The 6853-nt window shown below is 35.2% G+C and overlaps 1 non-coding gene across 1 annotated transcript; it reads left to right on the top strand.

Annotated features, from left to right (window-relative positions):
• Nucleotides 1-2109: 2109 nt before the first annotated feature.
• Nucleotides 2110-2216, top strand: LOC131177254 (small nucleolar RNA R71). The gene has a single exon (XR_009146843.1). It is a non-coding gene; the product is annotated as a small nucleolar RNA R71 (small nucleolar RNA).
• Nucleotides 2217-6853: the final 4637 nt, after the last annotated feature.

Genomic DNA, 6853 nt, shown 5'->3' with positions numbered 1-6853 from the left:
AAAACAAAAATAATGCAAATAGAATAAACTTAATAAAAACATAATAAAGAAACTTGGGGTGCCTCCCAAGAGCGCTAATTTATGGTCCTTAGCTTGACCCTTGTCATGCTTCATGGTGGTTGGAATTGGAATTTATTGCCTCTATTTCCAATAGGTGCTTCAATGAATCTATACTTCATTTTCTTTCCATCACATGAGAAGATCCTTGTTGCTTTGTCTAAAAATCCAACCATTTCTTTCTTGACAACCTTTGGTGCATCTTTTTCTTTGAGAGATGGTTGCTTGACCTCACTTTTCTCCACTTGCTCAAGTTGAAAGATTGGTGCCATATGACAAGGTGGATTACTCTTCAAATATTGTGCAAATACAGCCTCTTTTGGATTTTCATCATTGATAGTCCCTTCATGGACAAGACAACTTTCAAGAGAAGCCTTTGGATAGCTCTTTCTAAAGTGCTCTTTTGCTAACTCATCAACTATATCAATTCTCAAACAAGAGTCTACATCTTCATGTTGCTTCTTCTTGTCATTGCCAATATTGAAGACTAACTGATCCTCTCCGACTCTAAGAGTAAGCTTTTCACCTTTCACGTCAATCAAAGCACCAGCTGTAGCCAGGAAAGGCCTCCCCAAAATGATTGGCATATGAGAATCCTCTTCCATGTCCAAAATGACAAAGTCAACTGGGATGTAAAATTTTCCAACCTTCAGTGGTATATTTTCTAAGATCCCTTCTGGTTACTTAATTGACCTGTCTGCCAACTAAAGAGAAATGTGGGTTGGCTTAAGATCTCCCATGTTAAGCTTCTCATAGATGGAGAGGGGCATAAGGCTTACACTAGCCCCTAAATCACATAAAGCTTTTATAGAACATGATTCCCCAATGTGGCATGGAATTGAAAAACTCCCTGGATCCTTGAGCTTTGGAGGAAGTTTCCTTTGGAGGATAGCACTGCATTCCTCAGTTAAGGCTACAGTGTCATAATTTTCAAGTCTCCTCTTATTTGAGAGAATTTCTTTTAGAAACTTAGCATAAGAAGGCATCTGGGAAAGAGCATCGATAAAAAGCACATTTATATATAGCTTCTTCAAAACCTCTAAGAACTTCCCAAATTGCTTATCAAGCTTGGCTTTTTGAAATCTCTGTGGAAAGGGAAGCTGTGGCTTGTAAGGCTCTGGAGGTATATATTTCTCTTCTTTCTCTCTAACCTCCTCTTTACTTTTTCTTGCACTCCCTTTTTCACTCTTTTGTTTTTCATATCTCTCAACATCTTTCTCATTTTCTCTCTTCTCAAAATTTTCACTCTTCTCAGTATGCACTATTTTACCACTCCTCAGTGTGATGGCATGACATTGCTCCCTTGGATTTTCTGTTTGAGTAGGAAGTTTCCCCATAGATTTGGTACTTGATGAGCATGCTTGTTGTGCAATTTGGTTTTCTAGCATCCTATTGTGTGTTTGCATTTGTTCCAGCCTTGCTTTCATCTCTCTCATCTCTTCATCATGCTTAGTTTGGTTAGCAAGAATTTGTTGTAATAAAGCTTATGTGGTAGAACTTTGTTCTTGCTGTTTTGGTAGAGGTGCAGGAATTGCATTCTTTTACTGAAAACTAGGTGGTGGTTGCCTAGGTTATTGGTATTGATGCCCTTATTGTTGTGGTGGAAAGTTCTGAGTTGAAGCTTGATTTTGCTGATTCCCCCATGAAAAAAAGGGATGATTCCTCCAAGCATATGAAGGATAATCTACTCCACAGCTCATTGTTCCTTCTGCATAAGCAACTTGTTGAGAACTTCCAGAGCATGATGATGAACTAACTAGCATACTTAAATCCTCCATTTTCTTAGCAAGGACATTAGTGAGTGCGTCATATTTGGCATTTATCATGTTGAATGGATCAAGCTCATACATTCCAGCAACTTGCCTTTTTTGAGTTGGAGTTGGCCCTCTTGGACTACTCCATAGATGACTATTCTTTGCTATTTTCTCTAATAACTCATAAGCTTCATCTTTATGCTTAATGATGAATTCCCCTCCAGTTTGAGCATCAATGATTCCTCTGATAGCAGGAGTGACATTTGTGTAAAAATTTTGATTTATCATCCATTTAGGAATGACATGATGTGGACATTGTCTCTCCAACTCCTTCCATCTCATCCATGACTCATAAAGAGTCTCATCTTCTCTTGGTCTAAAAGCAATCATTTGATTCCTCAACTCTTGAGTTTTCAGTGGAAAGTATTGGGCAAGAAATGCATCGTGAGTTGCTCCCAATTTGTAATTGAGTTGTGAGGTAAAGAATCAAGCCAATCCAATGCTCTATCTTTCAAAGAGAATGGAAACAATTTTAGCCTTCTTTGCATCATCAGACACTCCTGGTTGCTTTTGCATGTCATGATCATAACAAACTTTTAAGATGAGTATGAGGATTTTCTGAAGGATGACCTCGAATTGAGAATGCGAATCATTTGTAGTACTCCAAAATCCATCCTATAACTATTTGCATCAATTCTTGGTCTTGCTATACTCTCTTAAGTCATCAAAATGAGGAAATGCGTGATCCATCATACTTCCCTTAGGCACATTAGCATTTACAACTTCTTCACCATGAGCTGCATTTTCATTGTTTCGATCATTTTCAGCATTACCACCACCAATTCTAATTCTTTCATCAGCCATTTCTGCTTCAATTTCAGTTGCTCTCAAGGCTTATTTCCTTTTTCTGGTTTCTTTCTTGTTGGCTCTACAAAATTTCTCAATTTCAGGATTAAACAATAAGGATGTGTCACTTGTGCTTCTAACTCTTCTCATAAAAGATTAAGAGTACCTAAAAAAGGACAAACAAACATAAAATGAAAAGATAACAAAGATAAAACTATAAACAACTAAAATAATCAAGAATTCAATCTTAAACAAACAACTCCCCGGCAACGGCGCCAAAAACTTGATGTGTCCCAACCGCAAGTGCACGGGTCGTTCAAGTAGTATAGAAAAAGATATCGTTCCCACGAGGAGTTGTGTTAATGATTGAATTTTTGATGTAAAATAAAATATGTTAAAATTGTATTTTAATCAGATTTTATAAAAGAAATTTAGGAATTTGAAGCATAAGGTATGAAAATGCAAAACTAAATTCAAACAATGACTAATTTAATAATTCACAAAATAAAGAAATTGATAATATTAATAATGAAAATTAATAAAATGAGATTAAACTAAACACTCAAAAGTAAAATTCCAAGCAATAATTGATAAAAGACGATTCTGGAGTTAAGGGTTCATATTTAAGTCATTTTGGGATTTTCCCTAGCTAGCCCAATCCATGAAATTTATGGGTTTAAAGGAGATTAATTCTAAAATCCTTTGAAAACTCTTTCGAGTGAGACAAAGAGTGCCTTAATTAACTTAATCCTACTTTCGTGGAGTTAAAATTAACCAAGACCCATTAGGTTCTTTAATCAATCTATTAAAACCCTCTTAACCCTTAGTCTATTTCTAGATCTAAGTTAATTAAGTCCAATTTCTTGATTAACTATCACTTGGTCTTCTCATTTTGGTGCTTCAACCAAGGATTAAGAACATAACTTAATGGGGCCCTTCATTAAGCATGTGAATAAGTACACAAGAAATGGATTAAACCTCATAAATTTCATTAAGTTGGGACTAACCCTGTTCAAATCCACAAAAATAACTAAAATATTACATCCCTTACTCCAGAATCAAAGAAAACTACTCACAATCCATGTTTAACATAAGAAATTCTAAGTAAAAGAGGAAATAAATCATGAAAATAAACTAAAACTAAAGAAACCCAATACAAGAAAGGTAGGAAATATGCAAGAAAGGAAAGAAAACTCCAAATCTGTCTAAAAATGGAGGGGGTGACGTTTTTGCTCCCCTTTTTGACTCTTCAGCTGCTGCTCCTCCTCTTTTTGTTTTCCTTTCTTTTCTAAAATGGGATAAGGGCCTTTTTATATCTTTTTTGTTTTTGACAACGAGCCCTAAAATGGTGTGTTTGAGGTGTGATTTTCTGAGGGAATCTTCTGCCAGCTCATTATGAAGTCTTTATGGGACTGCATAAGTTATGCAGTCCCTTATGCAATTTTCGGCTGGTTTCTGGCTCTCTGTGCGAAACTGCATGGGCAGGGTGCAAGACTGCATAAGTTAAGCAGTTTTCCGTGAGGTTGCATAAGCAAGGCACGAATCTGCATAAGTTATGCGGCAACTTATGCAGATTTCGACAGGTTTGGGACATTGTTTCTTCTCATTATGCAGAACTGCACAACTTATGCGGCAAGTTATGCGCAATTTGGCCAATGCATACTTCAACTTTGAAACTTGTTTTTGACATCTTTGGCTGTAGAAATCACTCCTCAATGGCAAAATTTCTTTTTAGTCCCTCAAAAACACCATTTTACCTACAAAACAAAGTAAAATTACAAATTAATCCAAAATTGACAATTATAAAAAACTATCTAAATAACTAATGAAATTAGCTAAAAGTGACTAATAATCAAATAAAATGGCCATGAAATTAAACCTAAATGACTATGCAAAATGTATGTATCAATTACAAGCTCAAAACTATACTATCCATAAATCTAAGAGATCACTCACCACTTATAATAAATACATTAGTTAGTTCTCAAAGCTATACTACCCATAAACCTAATTACATCTAAGAGATCACTCATTACTTATAGTAAATACATTAGTTAGTCTTCTCAGTCTTCTCTAGATATAACCCAATATATTTGTATTATAACTACTACACTACAAAAGGTGTCTTCAACTACAGTGGACAATAATCCCTTCCTCTTAGATTATATCTTTTTCCCACCTTAAGCCAAAGCCTCTTTCCCTCCATGACACGGCAATAAGCAAGAGTCCCTCATTAATAGGAAAAACCACTCTCTATGGGCGAAGCCAAATAGCCTCTCTACCATTCTCCTATTTATAGTGTTTATTTACTCAATTTTAATCTGATTAGGAGTTTCACTCATTTTAGAAATAATATTAAAATAAGAGTTCTACTCTATATAGGAAAAGGTCTCTCTCTAAATCCTACTAGGATTTTGAGTCATAATTCTAATAAATTCGCTATCAAAGAAAATAATTACAAACACTAATTATGTTACTTTTATGTGGCTTGAATTTTGGATATGTCTTCATGGACCTGAATTGTGACCCGACCTGAAAGTTTCGCACTACGACCTGATTGGGATAAAAAGTTGCCCTCGCGTATGGACCATTATAAATATTGTAATATTTTGCCTTTTGCGTTAGAGTTATGAGATATTTGAAAAACACACTGGAGCTAGGGTTTGAGAGTTCTGAGTGATTATGTCTTACTCCTTTTTTCATTATAGTTAAATATTTTCTCTTATCTTGCCCGTGGACGTAGATGTTATGGTCAAACCACATTAAATCATGTATTATTCTTCTTCTCTATTCTATATTATATGATTATACAATTTGTGTGTGTGCCTTAGAATTGCATGCTTATTATAACAATTTGGCATCAGAATTTTGTGTGGCCTTGTCTTTAACAAAGTATGAGAAGAAACAGTTTGATGGCAGATTGAGTTTTAGTTTGTGAAAGATTAAAATCAAATCTTCCTTGATTCTGTAGGGTCTATGAAAGGCAATTGAGGATAACTTTCCAAAAGATATAAAAGAGGTGGAGAAGGTTGATCTAAAGGAGAGAACCTTAAGTGTGATTTTCTTGAGTGTCACTAGTAGTGTCCTACGTGAGATTATTGGTGAAAGCTTAGCGTCTGCAGCATGGAACAAATAGGAGGAGTTATACTCTACCAAATCATTAATCAACTACCTGTATCTAAAGAAAAGGCTTCACAATATGAGAATGAGCGAAGGTACATCCATTAAAGGACATTTAGATGAATTTAATTCAATCATTATGGACCTAAAGAATATTGATATTGATATTGATAGTGAGGGTTAGGCTCTTATTGTGTTATGTTTTTGGCCACCCTCCTATAAGACTTTTGCTGATCCTCTGTTCTATGGAAAAAATAGTATTTCACTATACAATATTAGTAATTTTATAAAATCGAAGGAGTTGAAAAAGAATTTTCTAGATAATAGAGAAAGATTTAAGGGAGAAGGTTTGGTGAGCAGGGGAAGAACATATTCAAGGAAGGGTTCTTCCAGCAAGAAGAAATTTAAGGCCAGATCTAAGTCAAGAATGAAAAAGGCTAATTGTTTTGAGTGCAGGGAGTAAGGACACTACAAGAGAGATTGTCCCAAGTTAAAAAATAAAAAGGGAAAGCAACTAGAAAGTTTTGTGAATGCGGTTGACAGTTTTATCGATTATGATGTTGATGACAAAGCCAGGGAAATTTTATCCGTGAGTTCAGATCATGGATAGAATTCCTCGATTCTTGATACTGGTGCTACTTATAATATGTGTCCACATAGAAACTAGTTTGTCACTTATAAACAGACAAGTGGTAAAGTATTTATGGGCAACGATCATGCATTATCTCAACTCAACTAAGCCTTTTGATCATGCATTATCTATGGAAGGAATTGGTAACATTAAATTGAGGATGTTTGATGGTGTTGTTAGAACTATAAAGTGTTGGCATGTTCTAGGATTGACGAGGAACCTGATTTCTCTTAGGACACTTGTCTCTCATGGATTCAGACACCATGTAGAGAATGCAGTTCTTAAATTGTGCAAGGACTTTATGGTACTTATGAAGAGCAATTTGGTTTCAGGATTGAATTTTCTTCAAGGCAATATAGTTTTACAGTAAGTTGTAATAACATCCGAAAGTAATAATCAGAATCAGACTTAATTGTGGCATCTACGCCTTGGTCATATGAGTGAA

Source organism: Hevea brasiliensis, unplaced genomic scaffold (genome assembly GCF_030052815.1).
Source record: "Hevea brasiliensis isolate MT/VB/25A 57/8 unplaced genomic scaffold, ASM3005281v1 Scaf380, whole genome shotgun sequence".
NCBI lineage: Eukaryota > Viridiplantae > Streptophyta > Magnoliopsida > Malpighiales > Euphorbiaceae > Hevea > Hevea brasiliensis.
The sequence above is the reverse complement of the archived record's forward strand: the minus strand, read 5'-3'. Positions and strand labels throughout refer to the sequence as shown.